Raw genomic sequence first — 18,968 nt, forward strand, 5'->3', positions numbered from 1 at the left:
GAGTAAACCCATAGAAAAATGAATAGTCTATGGAAGTCCTCCAAGTAGCTAATAATAGAAATAACTATGATTTATTATTATTTTATTAAAATAGTTTACATGCAATATTATATTAGTTTCAGGTGTACAACATAATTATTATTATTATTATTTTTTTTAAAAAATATTTTTCCAAAGTTAGAAGTGGGAGGCAGAGAGACAGGCACCCATATGCACCCAACTGAGATCCACCTGGCATGCCCACCAGGGGGCGATGCTCTGACCATCTGGGACATTGCTCTGCTGCAATCAGAGCCATTCTAGGGCCTGAGGCAGAGGCCATGGAGCCATTCTCAGTGCCTGGGCAAACTTTGCTCCAATGGAGCCTTGACTGCGGGAGGGGAAGCAAGAGATAGAGAGGAAGGAGAGGGGAAAGGGTGGAGAAGCAGATGGGCGCTTCTCCTGTGTGCCCTGGCCAGGAATCAAACCCGGGACTTCCACACGCTGGGCCTACGCTCTACTGCTGAGCCAACTGTCCAGAGCTGTATAACATAATTTGACACTTATATACCTTATGAAGTGATCACCATGATAAGTCTAGTAACCATCTGTCAATGTACAGAGTTATTACAGTATTATTGACTATCTTCCCTTTATATTATATTCCCATGACTTTTTCATTTTATAACTGAAAGTTTTTACCACTTAATCTCCTTTATCTTTTCTACCCATCCCCTCACCTCCATCTCCTCTGCGTTATCATCAGTTTGTTCTCTGTATCTACGAGCCTTTATTTTGTTTTATTTTGTTTGTTTGTTTTAGATTTCACATATAACTGAAATCATATGGTATTTGTCTTCCTCTGTTTGACTTATTTTACTTAGCATAATACCCTTTAGGTTCACCCATGTTGTTGCAAATGGCAAGATTTCATTTCTTTTATGGCAGAGTAATATTCCATTTTATGTAAGTACCACATCTTCTTTATCCATTTATCTATCAATGAATACTTAGGTTGCTTCCATATCTTGGCTAGTGTAAGTAATGCTGTGATGAACATATATATATACATATATATATATATGTATATATAAGCATATATCTTTTTGAATTTATATTTTTATTTTCTTTGCATAAATACAAAAAGTGGAATTCCTGGGTTATATGGCAGTTCTATTTTTAAAGTTTTGAGGAACTGTTATACTGTTTTCTATATTGGCTGCACCAGTTTATAATCCCACCAACAGTGTACAAGGATTCATTTTCTCCACATCCTTATCATCACTTGTCATTTATTGGCACTTTGATAATATCCATTCTGACAAGTATGAGGTGTTATCTCATTATAGTTTTGAGTTCTAATTCCCTAATAATTAGTGGTGTTGAGAATCTTTTCATGTGCTTGTTGGACATTTATATGTCTTTCTGGAGAAATGTCTAGTCGGGTCCTCTGTCCATTTTTTTTTTTAATTTTTATTTATTCATTTTAGAGAGAAGAGAGGAGAGAGAGAGAGAGAAGTGGCGGAGGAGTGGAAAGCATCAACTTGTTGTTGCTTCCCGAATGTGCCTTGACTGGGCAAGCCTGGGGTTTCGAACTGGCAGCCTCAGCATTCCAGGTTAATACTCTATCCACTGTACCACCATGCGACAGGCTCCTCTGTCCATTTTTAAATGGGATTGTTGGTTTTATTTAATGTTGTGTTGTATGAGTTTTTTTTATATATTTTGGATATTAACCCTTTGTCAGATGTTCCATTTGCAAATATCTTCTCCATTCAGTCATTTGTTCTGTCGATGGTTTCATTTAGTGTGTGAAAACTTTCTAGTTTGATGTAGTTCCATTGTTTATTTTTGTCTTTGTTGTCTTAGCCCAAGGAGACTTATCCAAAAAAATATTGCTAAGACCAATGTTTACTGCCTATGTTTTTTTCTAGGAGTTGTATAGTTTCAGGTCTTATATTTAACCCTCTTGAATCCATTTTGAGTTTAGTTTTATTTTAAATTTCTTTTATTTATTGATTTAAATCTTTTTTTTTTTTAAAGTGAAAGATACAGAGATAGGCAGGCAGGAAAGGAGAGAGATGAGAAATATCAGCTTGTAGTTGTGTCACTTTAGTTGTTCATTGGTTACTTCTCATATGTGCCTTGATGGATCGGAAGGGGGGTTCCAATGAGCCAGTGACACCTTGCTCAAGCCAGCGACCTTGAGCTTCAAGCCAGTGACCTTTGGATTCAAGCCAGCAACCATGTGATCATGTTGATGATCTCACACTTAAGCTGGTAAGCCTGCACTCAAGTTGCATGAGCTCAAGCCAGCTACCTTGGTCCTCAGCGTTTCAGGAAGATGCTCTATCCACTGTGCCACCACTGGTCAGGCTTGAGTTTAGTTTTATATATAGTGTACAAAGTGGTCCAATTTTTTTCCTATTATCTGTCGAGTTTTTTGAACACCATTTATTTATTTAAATTTTTATTTATTAATTTTAGAAAGAGAGAGAGAGAGGGAAATATTGATTTGTTGTTGTTGTTTTTGTTTGTTTGTTTGTTTGTTTTTTTTTCTTTTTTCTTTCTGAAGCTGGAAACGGGGAGAGACAGTCAGACAGACTCCCGCATGCGCCCGACCGGGATCCACCCGGCAAGCCCACCAGGGGCGACGCTCTGCCCACCAAGGGGTGATGTTCTGCCCCTCCGGGCGTCGCTCTGCTGAGACCAGAGCCACTCTAACGCCTGGGGCAGAGGCCAAGGAGCCATCCCCAGCGCCCGGGCCATCTTTGCTCCAATGGAGCCTTGGCTGCGGGAGGGGAAGAGAGAGACAGAGAGGAAGGAGGGGGGGTGGAGAAGCAAATGGGCGCTTCTCCTATGTGCCCTGGCCTGGAATCGAACCCGGGTCCCCCGCACGCCAGGCCGATGCTCTACCGCTGAGCCAACCAGCCAGGGCCTGTTGTTTTTTTTATTTATGCATTCATTGGTTGCTCTGATAGGAGATCAAACCCACAACCTAGGTGTAATGGGATGTTAGGTTATGCTTACCAACTAAGCTACCCAGCCATGGCCCAAACATCATTTATTGAAGAGACTGTCTTTTCCCCATTGTATATTCTTACCTCTTTTGTTGTAGATTTATTGCCCATATAAACATGTTTTCTTTTTAAATTTTATTTATTAATTGATGTTAGGGAGAGAAATAAAGAGAGAGAGAGAGAGAGAGAGAGAAACACTGATCCACTGTTTCACCTATCCATGCATTCGTTGGTAAACTTCTGTATGTGCCCTGACTGGGGATTGAACCCACAACCTTGGCATATTGGAATTATACTCTAACCAATTGAGCTACTCAACCAGGGCCATAAACATTTTGGTTTTTATTCTTCTTCTGGGCTGTCTATTCTATTCCACAGATCAATATATATGCATGTTTTGGTGCCAGAACCATACTGTTTTTTTTTGTTTTTGTTTTTGTTTTTAGAGAGGAGAGAGAGAAGGGGGGAGGAGCTGGAAGCATCAACTCCCATATGTGCCTTGACCAGGCAAGCCCAGGGTTTCGAACCAGCGACCTCGACGCTTTATCCACTGCGCCACCAGAGGTCAGGCCATACTGTTTTGATTATTATAACTTTGTGGGATACATTGAAGTCAGGATGCATGATGCCTCCAACTTTGTTCTTCCTCAAGATCACTTTGGCTATTTGGGGTATTTTGTGCTTTCATATAAATTTTAAGATTATTTGTTATAATTCTGTGAAAAAGGCCATTGATATTTTTTATTTGTTATTGTTTATGAAGAGCTATATAGTCTACTAAGTACTCTATGTACTATCCATTTATATTAATCATTAGAAAACTTTTAGGTTTTAAAATTAACATAATTATAAAAATAAAGCTTAAATAAGAATTACTCAGGTTTTTACCAAAAATAAATAAATAAATAAATAAATAAATAAATAAATAAATATAAAGCCTAAATAAGGTAAAGGACAGAGGAAGAAGTTATAAGAAACTGAGTAGGTATTTGAACTCAGAGCTGTCTGAAATCAATGTCTATATTATTAACCTTATGCTAGGTATTCCTAAAATGAGTCATGTATAATATTCCCTGGAAATCTCTGGAACTGAAATCTTGGTCTGGCCATTGTAAATACATTGTCTGATATTTAGCTGTCAATTCTATAAACTTGACCCAAATGGAAAAAAATTTGAGTGCATTCTCTCCAGAAGTCACTAAGTGGAGCTAGTGCACTAAAAAAACCATCAGGTTTTTGGAGACTAGGGAAGGATTTATTCTAGGAAGTCAGCAAAGGCTGGTTTTGATTGGAAAAGTGCTAAAAAAGATCACTTCTTATGACATCTGGCTTTTTTTTCTTTTCTGGATAATATAGATGAAGAGAAAGATGAGAAGTCTCTGGAGGTGTAGAGAATTGCTAGAGCCAAGAGCTATGTGGGATGCATGCATAATCAACAAATTCTGCTCTTTCCCAGGAGTGGTTTTAATAACCTGATGTGTGGCTGAGCTGGTGGGTTGTAGAAGCAGAGCACCCTGCCCTAAGTGGTTTGGCTTCTCTTAGAGACTCCAGCCTTTCACATTATATAATACTGAGCATAGCTACTTATAACTAGTGTTTCAAATGGAGTTTCTAAAATGAAGATAGTGAAGATAATAATTGTTATGTTAGCATACATGTATGTGGTACTTTACAGTTTGTAGATCCCTTCTACTTCCATTCATTTTGAGTGGATGAACCCACTGGCTGAGACTAGATGTTCCTGAATCAGAAGACATAGGATAAGAGCAGATTGGGATGGGGTGACTCTTTTCTTTCATGTCTAGGAAGGCATTATAGTAGGGTTCTTCAGAGAAACAGAACCAAAAGGATGGACATATATTGCAATTCAACAATTGTTTATTGAGAATTCACCGAGAACCAAATTGTTCTTTTTCTTTCTGTCTCCTCCAGTTCCTTTTGTCACAGGATTGAGGAAAAACAATTAGCCCTCTATAAACAAAGGTAAGTCAGGGAACAATATTAAATTCCATTTAGTACCCATTCCCAAGTTCCACTAGGATCATTATTTGTCTTGTACCCTGATCCAGTGGTTGGTTGCAGGGTACATTTCAGAGTTCATGCAAAGGCTGGTTTGTATTGTCCCACTTCCTGTAACAGGACAGTCAGTCCTTGTTTATGTGTACAGTGTGTTCCTGAAAACCACACCACACCACATAGGGATCCGTGGTCACACACATCATTTTTCCCCTCAAGACGAGTGTTTTAACTGAGGGTCATAGTCCTTTTCCAGCTTCTAGAATCTTCCCACATTCATTGGCTCATATCTTCTTCCTTCTATCTTGAAAGCCAGCAGTGGAGGCAGGCAAGTTCAAAATCTGCATGGTAGGCAAGTGTGGAGACCAAGGGAGAAGCTAATGTTGACATTTCAGCTCAAGTCCACAGGTAGTTTGCTGGCAGAATTCCCTCTTCCTTGAGGGTCCTCAGTCTTTTTCTTGGGCCTTCCACTGATTGGATGAGGCCCATCCACATTATGAAGAATAATCTGCTTTCTCAAAGCTTAAATGTTAATCCACCAACATCTGGACCTGTTTGGCCAAGTATTTGGGTACTGTGCCCTAGCTCAGTTGACAAATAAAATTTACTATCCCAAGTAAGCAAATAATTCTCTGCTAGACTTGAAGGGAAAATGGTGTTTCTTCAGCTGTATTTGCTATGATTCAGCACTGTTCATTTCAACTTCAAGAAAAGCAATCTACTCATCTCTTCTGCCTCTGAAATATTGGTGAGTAGGCAATGCTAATCTGGATAATTATATAAAAATTTTTATATAAATATATAATAAATCAAGAATTCTATGAAGCATTGTTTCTAACCTTATCATTCCATATTATGATTAAAATCATAAGATTCAGGCCCTGGCCGGTTGGCTCAGCGGTAGAGCGTCGGCCTGGCGTGCGGGGGACCCGGGTTCGATTCCCGGCCAGGGCACATAGGAGAAGCGCCCATTTGCTTCTCCACCCCCACCCCCTCCTTCCTCTCTGTCTCTCTCTTCCCCTCCCGCAGCCAAGGCTCCATTGGAGCAAAGATGGCCTGGGCGCTGGGGATGGCTCCTTGGCCTCTTGCGGCAGAGCGACGCCCGGAGGGGCAGAGCGTCGCCCCTGGTGGGCATGCCGGGTGGATCCCGGTCGGGCAAATGCAGGAGTCTATCTGTCTCTCCCCATTTCCAGCTTCAGAAAAATACAAAAAAAAAAAAAAAATCATAAGATGCAAGATTTGTTTTGGTACAAGTACTTAGCAATGCATGTAATGAATAGAGTGCTTTTCATGTAAAGTATAGAAGCATCAAATATTATTTCTGGAAGATCCCTAAAGATAATATGTTTAGACTATCTCATTTTACAGATAGTCACCAATCCACCACACAGTAAAAAAATCCATGTGTAACTTTTGACTTCTCCAAAACTTAACTATTAATAGCCTACTCTTGACCGTAAGCTTTCTCAATAGCATAAACAGTCAATTGACACATATTGTATATATTATATGTATTATATACTATATTCTTATATACTATATTCTTATAATAAGTAAGGTACAGAAAAGAAAATGTTAAGAAAATTAGAAGTTACATTAAATTAAAAACATTTAAATTTATTGATTTTAGATAGAGAAGAAAAGAGAGAGAGAAACACTGATTTGTTGTTCCACTTATTTATGCATTCATTGGTTGCTCCTCATAGATGCCCTGACTGGGGATTGAATCTACAACCCTGGCATGTTGAGATGACATTACAACCAACTGACCTACTCAGACAGAACCAAGTACTATACTGTAGTGATTGATACCATAGGTTTGTATTATCTGTTCCAAACATATGGGAGATTTAAAATTTTGAAGAATGATTATTGTGTAGTTAGAGAATGTGGATGATAAAAAAAGCTAAGAAAAAAATATCCCAAGGAATGTTTATATTTCATAAGTTGTAATCAGGTAAGAAGAATGAGAGATATCAGAAATAGAAGGAAAAAACTAGATATATGTGATGTTCCAGAAGTCAGGAGAGTGGTGAAATTAAAGGAGTGATTAGTAGTCCCTAATAGTTATGAATATGTTAACTCTAAAAGTTATTTGGTGGAGTCATTAAGTTTTTCTATATATAAGGTCATATCATCTGCAAGTGAGACACTTTTACTTTTATTCTTTCCAATTTCGATGGCTTTTATTTCTTTTTCTGGCTGATTGCTCTGGCTAGGACTCCTAGTACTACGTTGAATAAAAGTGGTGACAGTAATCAATCATCCTTTCTTATTCCTGATGTTAGCAGAAAAGCTTTCAACCTTTCACCATTGAATATATGCTAATTGCCACATATGGCCTTTATTATGTTAAAGTATGTTCTTCTACACCCAAATTGTTGATCATTTTTATCATGAAGAGATGTTGTATTTTGCCAAGTGCTACTTCTGAATCTACTAAGATGATCATATGATTTTTCTTTTTTATTCTATCACTGTGATTTATCACATTTATTGATTTGTGTATGTTGAACCATCCTTGCATCACAGTGATAAATCCCACTTGATCCCAGTATGTGATCCTTTTAACATGCTGTTAAATTCAGTTAGATAATATTTTGTTGCAGATTTTTCATGATAAAGATATCCATCAGGGATTTTGGCCTGTAGTTTTCTTTTCTTGTAGTGCTCATGTCTGGCTTTTGGTACCAGGGTAATTCTGGCCTTGTGAAATGAGTCTGGAGTTTTCCCTTCTCTTCATTTTTTCAAAATGTTTGATAAAGATTGACATTAATTCTTCTCCAAACATTTGGCAGAATTCACCGTCTCACCCTACCTATCATGTAGCTCATAGGTAGGCTATTTTTTGTTGGAAAGTTTTTGCTTACTGATTCAGTCTCCTTAGTAATTATTAGTCTGTGCCAATTTTCTATATATATTTTTCAAAATTTAGTCTTAGTAGGTTATCTTTTTCTAGAAATTTATAATTTCTTTTAGGTTATCCAATTTGTTGATATAATAATTGCTCATAATAATCTCTTATCACCCTTTGTATTTCTGTGGTATCATTTGTAAGGTTTCCTTCCTCATTTTTTATTTTATTTTTTGAGTCTTCTGTCTCTCTCTTTTTAAAATGTTTATTTTATTGATTTTAGAGAGTGAGAAAGGGAGAGAGAGAGAGAGAGAAAGAGAGAGAGAGAGAGAAAAAGAGAGAGAGAGAGAGAGGAACATTGATCTGTTCCTGTAAGTGCCCTGACTGGGGATCAAACCGGCAACCTCTGTGCTTTAGGACAGTGCTCTAACCCAGTGGTCCCCAACCCCCGGGCCGCGGACCAGTACCGGTCTGTGGGCCATTTGGTACCTGTCTGCAGAGAAAGAATAAATAACTTACATTATTCTGTTTTATTTATATTTAAGTCTGAACGATGTTTTATTTTTAAAAAATGACCAGATTCCCTCTGTTACATCCGTCTAAGACTCACTCTGGATGCTTGTCTTGGTCACGTGATACATTTATCCGTCCTACCCTCAAGGCCGGTCTGTGAAAATATTTTCTGACATTAAACTGGTCCGTGGCCCAAAAAAGGTTGGGGACCACTGCTCTAACCAACTGAACTATCTGGCCGGGGCTTCTCTCTTTTTCTCTTAGGTTTGTCATTAAAAAAATATTTTTTTAGAAAATTGGTTATTCCTTTCCTTGATAATTTCTATTATTTTTCTGTTCTTGGTATAATTTCTTTCTCCTTTAATCTTTGTTATTTTATTCCTTTTGATAACTTTGGTCCTGGTTTGTTGTTTTTCTGGTTCCTTGAGGGGTAAAGTTAGGTTGTTGACTTGACAGTGTTCCTTTTGGTTTCTCAGGGGCCCACAGATTCATGTTAACTGTGTGTGCTTACTAAATGTCTGCAAAGCTCACTTTTGCTGCCATCAGGAGTGTGCACAGGGATCCAACCATAGGTTGGGGGTGTGTGTGTGAGGTGTGTAGAGTCTTGGGGGGCACCCAGTGGCCAATTGGGGTGACCCATGGGCAGAGTGCCCCTGTGGCTCATGCATAGGCTTCTTGTTGAGTCCGTGGCACTGTTATTGGAATTCTCATCTTTTTAATGCCCTGCTGGATTCCTGCCTGACTCTCTTCCCATCACGAGGTCACATCTCAGTAGTCTTTAGGGTGGCAAGAGAGAAATGGGCCTCTTTGCCAGAGTCTTGCACATGTGGGGAAGCCAGGTGCTCATCCACACACTCTTTCCCCCACAGAAGGGTACTAAGGTTTTCTCCTGGCATTAAGCTGTGGAGACAACAGATTTGAGCCAACTCAAAATGTCCTCTTACCCTCTCCAATGCATCCAAACTTGTATTTCTTTTTATTTTTGCTCCAGTAGTGCATTGGCATTTCTCCAATGCATATTTCAGCTGCCACAGGACTCTCTCATCTGTGGGTGATCGTCTAAGACTGTGGTCAAGAGGGGCTGGGGCCAGTGCTGGCTCACCGCAGGGTCCACAGCCAGGGCATATGTGCTTATTACCTGATGCATGGGTGGCTGTGACTCCTCCCGAGTCCCTTGGCATATGGTGTTGGATTCCACAGCTCCCACAGAGGCATTTTGGCACATGGATATATGCCAAATTGTTGTGGAGGGGGCAGGATACAAGGGAGTGGTGTCTTTCCAGCCATCTTGCTCATACACGCTTTTTAGGGTCAAGTGAGAGAAATTGCTTGAAACTGGCAAAGCACCATTCATACTCATTTATTTAACTTCCACCCATTTAATCATTCAACCCCTATCAATCCATCTTGATCAGTCTATTCTTTCATTTAGCAAATATTTAATAAACATCTACAATATGTAGATGTGCATGGACTCAGTATAGGGATTATTAGTTCTCTGATGACTATTCATAAATTCCATTTTCTGAAGCAATGCCAGTTATTAGAATCACACTCTCTCAAACATATTTAATCAGTGTATGCAAATTAATTTGTTTACCAAAGGTAACTGTGTTATTTTAGTATTCAGATTTTATGTTTATTTTAGCTTTTTTTTATAAAAAGGTATTTAAATTTAAAAACCTTTTCTTGAATACATTCTCAGAGCAATTCTCTTTTTTAAAGTAACAAACAAATAAGCTCAGATAATCTGCCTTATTGGATTTATCACAAATAGCAACTATGTGCTTTAATGGGCCAGAATTATAGGTTTGTTGTCACAACATTTTTCAATGTTATACATCTTTTTGTGGCTGTTTTCCAACATATATTTAGGTTCACATTATAACTAGGGCATTACTCAATTTATACACAAATTGAGAATTAATTATTTACATTTTATTTTAACAACAGTATTGTAAAACTGTAATAGTAGCCAAGATAACAATTCCACAAATTTTTGTCATCTTATTAATTGCCAAATATTATCTATACCTGATATCAACAAATCTCTTTTTTATACATTATCAAGATTTTAAGAAATTTTCTTGTAGTTCAATCTATCCCAGATCTCCACAAAAATAGATCTTTGCCAGAGGAACTTAGAGGCCAGTAGGGAGCAAGGCTCTTCGGTCAGACTGGGTTTTTATCATGGCTCTGCAGATACCGTGTGGCCTTGAAGGTGTTTCATATCCTAAGTCACAGTTTATGAAGCTCTTGGTAAAATTCCTCATATAAGGTTTCCATAAATTATTATTATTATTTTTTTAGTATCTATGTTGATTTGATTAAATCAAGGTAGAGAGGTACACATAGTTCTTATTTTTTCTACATTTGTACTTAGAGATAATTTTTGTGGTATTTTACAGATGTTTCATATAAAATTAGGTTCAGCTGTGAGTTACAGAGGCCTAAAATAACAGTGGCTTAAAAAATATACCTCCCCCTCCCATAAAATGCTAGGCTGTCCAGGGCTGGTGTAGTGGTTGTATTCCACAAAGTTCCCAGGAATCCAGAATCTTGAGTTTGTGGCCATTAGCCTCATGATCTAGAAGGTTAGCTATCACCCCAGTCATCAAATTGACATCACAAAAATGCTTGAAGAAGAAAGTGAACAAGGACAGCAAGGGATAGAAGACAGTGACCTTTTAAGGGAGATCTCCAAAAACTGCCACTTATTTCCATGTTTGTTCTGTGGTCAGGAATGTAGGCACATGTTCAAACCTGGCTGCGGTGGAGGATTAGGGAATGTATTTCTGTTCGGAGAGCAGATGTGCTAAGCTTAGAACTGCAAGTCTTCTTACCACGAAGGAATGGAGAGAATGGATACGGGGGGACACTGGCGAACATCTCCCACAATATGTAACTTGTGTATTAAATAGACTCAATTCATTGTAATAAACATATGATTTAGTTGTCCAATAATTTCTACCAACTTTGCCAAATCACCATTTCTTCCCAAGAGCCAGCTTCCTTAATGATAGTTCAGTCTCGTTCCTTATACTTTGTTGGGCTGTTCAGAACAGTCCTGTTTCAATTTGTGAGCCCCCGGCTCTTCATTTAAAAACATCTATATTATATTTAATTCAAAGCTCTCCTCCCCAACCCTTAACCCCCACATTAAGGCTAGAGTAGCAGTTCCAGGGTCCAGAGGGAAGGGGCACCTGGTATTACTTGTTCTTTCTTCTCCCCCCATTTCCTCCTGCTCAGCCTCCCTGAGACGGAGTCAGGGATGGCATGAGGGACACACATGGTGACATCTTCCTACCTTCCTTTTGGCCACTTCCACTGCTTTGGCGGTTTTTGGAAAGTCCAGTGAGAGCAGTGGGGGTTCCTTTAGGCTCTGTTGACCAGGCTTCATCCTGTATCCACCATTGGCATAACTAATTCTTTGTAAGGTTTATGGTGTCTGCCTTTCATGGCTCCCTACGCAGGGTCTGCAGCCAGTTGCAGAATTTATCTCCTGCATGGCTTGAGAAACTGAAAACTGAGGGGACCATCTGTTCCTCCACACCTGGTTCTGCTCCTGTACCCTGCTAGGTGCTTTGTCCCGCTCTGGGGGCAGGTCTTAGATCTCCAACTGGGGCAAGCTCTGCCCTCTTCTGTTTTTTCTTTTTCTTTTTTTGTATTTTTCTGAAGTGACAAGCGGGGAGGCAGAGAGACAGACCCCTGCATGTGCCCAACTGGGATCCACCGGCATGCCCACTAGGGGGTGATGTTCTGCCAATCTGCGATGTTGCTTCGTTGCAACTGGAACTATTCTAACACCTGAGTCAGAGGCCATGGAGCCATCCTCAGCGCCCGGGCCAACTTTGCTCCAATGGAGCCTTGGCTGTGGGAGGGGAAGAGAGAGATAGAGAGAAAGGAGAGGGGAAAGGTGGAGAAGCAGATAGGTACTTCTCCTGTGTGCCCTGCTCAGGAATCTTACCCAGGACTTCCACATGCCGGGCTGACACTCTACCACTGAGCTAGCTGGCCAGGGCTTCTGTCCTTTTTTTTTGGCACTAAAATATACACAAAATCTTGCCATTTTTACCCCTTTTGCGTGTTTAATATGGTGGCATTAATTATGTTTAAAATGTTGTACAACAATCGCTACTATTTCCAAAACTTTTTCATCACCCAAATAGAAACTCTGTACACATTGAAACGAAACTCCCATCCCTCCCCCCCCTGCCCCCAGTCTCTGGTAACCTTAGTCTACTTTGTGCCTTTATGAATTTGCTCTTCTAGATATTTCAAACAAGTGAAATCATTCAATATTTGTTCTTCTTGTCTGACTCTTTTTAGTCAGCATGATGTTTTCATGGTTTATCCGTGGTGTAGTGTGTACTCAGAGGTTTATTCTCTTTTATGGCTGACAATATATTCTATTGTACGTATATACCACATTTTGCTTATTTATACATATTGCCCATTGTGAATAGTGCCGCCAAGAACATTGGCATCTGTTTGAGTTTCTGTTTTCAATACTTTTGGGTATATACCTAGTAGTAAAATTGCTGGGTTACATGATTTTATGTTTATTTTTTTGAGGGATTGCCAAACTGTTTTCCATCAAATGATGGGAAAGGGTGTACAAGGGTCTTGTTGTGTACGTGTTTGATTACAGGCATCCTAATAGGTATAAAGTCATATCTCATTGTGGTTTTGATTTACATTTCCCTGATGACTCATGATGTGAAGCATCTTTTCACATGCTTATTGGCCATTTGCATGTCTTCTTCACAGAAATATCTATTCAAATCCTTTCCCATTGCTTTAAACTAGGTTGTTTGTCTTTTTTTCTTTTGTAGGGGAAAGGGGTGCCACAGGAAAAGAAGAAAGAGGAGAATTCTTCATGCTGCTGCATTGTCCAAGAGCTCACCTTATGCCTGTAGTCTTCTTCTCATGGCTGTGTTTGTTGGTGCGGCAGTTCAGGTTTCTTGTCGCTGAGGTTGGGAGAGGGGTGCAGTAATGCAAGGCTCACAGCAAGAAGTAGGCTTTAAAAATGATGTTCCCAGTAATTACCTCTAGAGGCTCAAAAAGACCCTAGTCAGATCTTAGACAAACCTGCTTCATTTATGCATAGAATAATAATTCAATCTTATTAGAACAGGAAATGACCCTAGAGTTCATTGGATCCAACTCCATTTTCCAGCTAAGGCCTTGTAGGTCCTAAAAGGTGAAGTGACTTTGCCCACTATTTTGTTAGTTTAAAAGTGATTTTTTAAAATGCCTGGTTTATGTGTAACTATAGTTGCAAAAGTAATCTGCAAGAGGAACATATTAGCTGTACAACCTATTTCTGTTTTCCTTCCTCCATGTGACAAAAGCAGATTCAAGAGAAAAATATTTTGTCATCAACTCTAAAAATGGATGGTTTCTAGGCTTTTTGGATCAGGCTGTTATACTAAGTAAATGTAGATGAGCATTATGCTTGTCTAGCACTTACACTTATAACATCCCGACAATCAGTGAACAGGTATTACTATTCCTATTGGATGAGAACATGACCAAAATCGTCAGTTAACTCATGGCAGCTTTTGGTGCAGATTAAGGCCCCTCACCTCTGTGAGGGTGATCTGGCTGATTACTGATTAGCAGCGACTAGCAAGGTGTGGATGGGAAGAACATCAGAATGTGGAATGAGAAGAACCCAGGTTCAATTCTCAGCTCTCTCCTTGACTATTATCTTAAGCAAGTCACTTTATCTTTCTGAGTCTCAGTCTCATCTGTAAAATGGAGACAGAAAGAACACTGGTCTACCAATTGTGGGAAACGAAACAGAAAGTGGAGTAACAGTCTTTTGTGAATATAGAGTTATACAAGTGTTAGTGATTGCTATTATCTGGCTGTCTAGGTGGGAGGTCACTCAGTGTATTATAAATAAGACTTTATAAGGTTTAATGGCATTAGAAGCTTAGGTGAGCTTCAAAGAGCTTCCACAGAGTAAAAGCTGATGTCATCCTCTGGTCTTAGCCTAACCTGTAAGCATTGTTATTTAGAATTCAACAGACACAAGCTAAGTCTTCTTGAAATACTCCCCACTTTGTATGTAAGTATTACTTAGCTTTTATAGTTCTTTCACCCATGGAAAGATGCAACATTTGCTCATTTCACCTAGTATTTAAAGGGTCAGTTGTGAATCTGAAAATCTTTCCAACACACAAATCCAGTCATGACGCTCCTATACTCTTATACACACAGCCATTGCCACGATAACCACAGTGACCTGCTTGTCGTGGCTTCAGCTGCATGAGTGCCCTTCTCCCTCCTTGCTGCCGAATTGCCACTTTTGTGTTTTTCCTTTAAGACTCAGCTCAAAAACCACCCCTGTGAAACCACCTCTGACCTCTTCTTCCTCACATTGATGATGAATTATCCCTTCTCTGTATCTTGAGTGGGTACAGAGGAGTTAGAAAGTAGCTTAGAAATGGGGTCATCGAGAACTGAAGACTCAAAGGAGGGATGCTCTCCCTCCTGGGAGCCTGCCTGAGCCTCTCCTTTCTGCTGCCCTTTTTCTTCCCCCAGAAGTGGGCATCTATTAAACTGTAAGGGTCCCCCGGGCCTGACTGGTGGTGGCGCAGTGGATCAAGTATCGACCTGGAATGCTGAGGTCGCTGGTTCAAAACCCTGGGCTTGCCTGGTCAAGGCACATATGAGAGTTGATGCTTCCTGCTCCTCCCCCTCTTCTCTCTCTCTCTCCCATCTCTAAAATGAATAAATAAACTGTAAGGGTCCCCCGAGACTTGCAACCAGGGGAGCAGTGGGCAGCTTGTCCAGGGCTCACCCCCTGAACCTGTCTCCAAGACCCCCTTTCCTCTGACTAGCCAGTGAGCCAAAGCACCCCGCCTAGCCTCTCTCCTGTTGCTTCTTCTATTCTAGGCCCTTCCTTTTTCACTGTCTCCCACTTTAATAAACGTAGTCTCAAAATAAAAAAAAAAATGATTTGAAGGAGGACATGGAAAAACAGGGAGAGCCAGTGATGGGAAGGAAGGCTTGGGAACAAGATGCATTTAGGGTCTGAACCAGGCGGTGGCGCAGTAGATAGAATGTCGGACTGGGATGCGGAGGCCCCAGGTTAGAAACCCCGAGGTCGCCAGCTTGTGTGTGGGCTCATCAGGTTTGAGCAAAGCTCACCAGCTTGAGCCCAAGGTCACTGGCTTGAGCAAGGGGTCACTCGCTCTGCTGTAGCCCCCCAGTCAAGGCACATATGAGAAAGCAATCAATGAACAACTAAGGTGCCGCAACAAAGAATTGATGCTTCTCATCTTTCTCACTTCCTGTCTGTCTGTCCCTGTTCGTCTCTCTCTGTCTCTGTCACCAAAAAAAAAAGATGCATTTAGAAATTTTACTGCAGATCTGTCATAGTTTTCTTTTGAAAGAAAATATGAAGTATGAGGATTGCACGCTGGCACACAGGGTGAGGATAAGCGTAATTCAAGAGCATAAAGTTAAATATTTTTAGAAAGGCATTGTATTAATTCTGATATGTCTTTTATCAAAGTAGAGAAATTTATTGGATTAACTGGCTATGAATAATTTTTCAGATAAATTTTAATATTTATTGCTTTAAAAGAGCAAAGTCCAGAACTCAACCAAAACTGCTATCGAGAACAGGGCTAAAAGAAACATTACCTTCTTTAATGAAAGTGAGGAAAATGGGGAGCGAAACAGACTAAGGAAAAAAACCAGAGAATGAAAAGAGGACACAAAATTGAGGTGGCTATTGACCAGCCATTATCTGGTGACCCTTGGGGCAATGCCTCCTTCCCAGTTTCCTATTTCTACAGTTCCCCTTACGTAATAAGAAGAGGATAATGCTGGGGAGTCAGAAAAATGTTGCTCAAAATTCAACTAAATATAAGTAACAGTGAAGATATATCTAGTCCCTCAGCAAACTACTGATGTTGCATAGCAACAACTGCCTAGTTTTATTTCTGTCACAGTATTGCCATAAGGAAGCTTTGAAATTAAGTCTTTTTAAAAATTTTAAACAAACAAGCCAGTGTACTTTACTGTACCTATTGAAGTCACCTGCTTCTTTTAAAATTAGAAAGCATCCTCTGAAAGGAGGAGATAATTGAGGTAGCAAAAAGGGAAACAAAAATTGATTGAGTTCTATCTTATAATCTTTTTTTTGATGTTATTTAACTCTGACAGTAACTATGTGGGGTAGGTCTTAGTCTCGTTCTGCAGATGGGGAAACAAACATAGAAGCATAGAGTAACCTGGCCAAAGTCACCGGCCAGTAAGGGGCAGATTTAGGACTTCAGCATTCCCTCCACCCTATTTCTGTCTGACTGTGCTTTGCCCATCACTGTGCACTGCGGTAGGACTGTAGCTGGTGGTAACAACAACTCTTATCCCTTCTGAACATGTCTGGAATTGTGTCTGTAATAAGCTAGTCATACTTCCAGAGAATATCTGAAAAAATTTGGACCAATGTCTGACCCTAATGACTGCTTGTTTCAAGGTACAGATTTACCTGAGAAAATCTAAGTTTACGATTAGCCTAGTACAAGAAACTCAGAGAAAGGCAGACATTGTGAAAACAATTTCCCTTCAGGGCACCTGTGTTCTGCCTATTTGAGGGGTGTTCTTACCATAATTTCTGGTTTGGTGTTTGCAGACAGGTAGTTAGAAGTTACTCAGAAATAAGTTCCCTGTGAATCGAGACATTTACCTCAATCCTTTGTCTTTTAGCAGTTGCCTCTGTGTCTATAAGCAAGATTAATAAAACCAAAGACAAGGAACCCAAGGTGCAGGCATTTTGTCTTCAGAATGCTTACCTCTCGGCTTAGGCTTTGAGGAAAGATTCCACCTTGATTGCCGACCACTCCTGTTCTTCTTACACAGAGGAGGAATTTAATTAAAGAAGTATTTGCTGGGCACCTACTGTGTGCTGGTCATTGTACCGAGTGCTGAGTGTCGAGGGTACAGAGCTATATTCTATCATGACCCCTGACCTCAGGAGATTCTTCAACCTAATTGAGAGGACCTTTTTATCAGCGCATATGTTAACACTGTATGATATATGAGTGCTGTTACAGATGTAGGCTTTAGGTTCAGCAGGAGCACAAAAATAGGTGTCATTCATTCTGTTTCATCACAAAGTTTTTTGGTTTTTTTCTGGAAGAGGACTCACTTGATTACATTAATGCAGGCCTCAGGATCATTGAGGGGGCCTTCCAGATGGAAGGGCAGTGTGGGATCAGTGAACCTGGAGCATACATTTTTGGGAGGGAGAAGAAGCTGGAGAGACAGGTAGGAGTTAGTGACAGTGTGCTATCTGTGTCTGTTGGAGGTTGAGTTATGGTGCAAGGACAGGAGGGATATTCATTCTATGGATGATGGGAACCACTGAGATTTTTAAGTAGGAGAGTAACCTGCTCAGATTTGAGCTTTAAGAAGTCATATCTGGTGGCAATTAGAAGTAGATACAGCTGTTCAAGATTAGATGCAGAGAGCTCAAGAAAACAGTAAGTAAAACAAATCTGAGGAGATTTCTTTGCCAGTGGTCTGTTAGAAATATTTTAATGTGCAGATGAATACTGTGAAGTGAATTTGTTGTGGGTGTTCCCCCTTTGTCTCTCCAGACCCACTTTCTACCCTTCTCTGTCCTGGCTCAAGGAGACTGGCTTTTTGAAAATGTCCCTTGCACACTGGCTTCTTGGTTTCAGCCAATGGAAGGCACCAGCAGGAGATTACAGGATGGGCAGAGAGACAGGAGAGGGAATGTTAATACCCCTCCATTGGGTTGCAATTTGCCAGGGGCTCCATCTGAGGTCACAGTTTTAGTCTGAAAATCCTGTAACCAGTTAAAATGACCTGCAGGTTAGGCTGCCTGCTGTGATACGAAAAGCCAATATTTACGACACAAGGTACTAGTGAAAAGGAAAGAGGTTTATTCAACTGCCAGCCACCTGAGAAGATGGTGGGGACTTCTGTCCTCAAAAGCCATTTTAACAGCTCAAATTCCTTGGCCAGATTATCTAGAGAATCACAGGAATTCAAGAGGGGGAGAATTCCTAGGGGCATGGCAGACAGGCAGTTTCTCTCGAGGGAGAGAAGTTCTTAGCTACATGGCTGGCTGGACTTCAGTGGTCCTCTTGGCCTAATAAGAGAATCAAAACTGTAAGCCTTAGCATGCTGAGAGAGAGAGGAGTGTTCATTCTTCTCACTCTGATGTTAACTCTTGATGTGCATTAGCCAAAGGTCTGTGACTCATCACCAGTGTTAACGTCACTTATTCTGGGAGGGAACTAGGCTGTTGAGCCATAACATAACAAAACTGAGCCAGAGGTGAAAGCATAGGATTGATTATTAACTTTTGATTTGTTTCAGATTATGTAACTTTGATTACTAGATTGGTAATAATAAATCAAAGTTACAATGAGAGTGACAAGCTGAGTTTAATATTTACTAAGATCAACATGGGTAGCTTTATATACATTCTTTTATACGCTTATTTTATTAGTATACAATATATTCCCATTTTAATTCTATTCTATGGCTAGTCAGACTAATGTCAGGAATATAGTGTATTCATTTCCTGTTACAGT

General features: G+C 40.0%; 1 long non-coding RNA gene across 1 annotated transcript in view; it reads left to right on the top strand.

The window, feature by feature from the left end:
- Positions 1-5,721: 5,721 nt before the first annotated feature.
- LOC136389341 (uncharacterized) overlaps positions 5,722-18,968 on the top strand; it is a 56,490-nt gene continuing 43,243 nt past the window's right edge. Inside the window, exons 1-2 of the long non-coding RNA XR_010748298.1 lie at positions 5,722-5,763; positions 6,722-6,832. This is a non-coding gene — a long non-coding RNA (uncharacterized lncRNA). The remainder of the gene's footprint in view (positions 5,764-6,721; positions 6,833-18,968) is intronic.

The sequence above is a fragment of the Saccopteryx leptura genome, chromosome 1 (assembly GCF_036850995.1).
Source record: "Saccopteryx leptura isolate mSacLep1 chromosome 1, mSacLep1_pri_phased_curated, whole genome shotgun sequence".
In the NCBI taxonomy this organism is placed as follows: domain Eukaryota; kingdom Metazoa; phylum Chordata; class Mammalia; order Chiroptera; family Emballonuridae; genus Saccopteryx; species Saccopteryx leptura.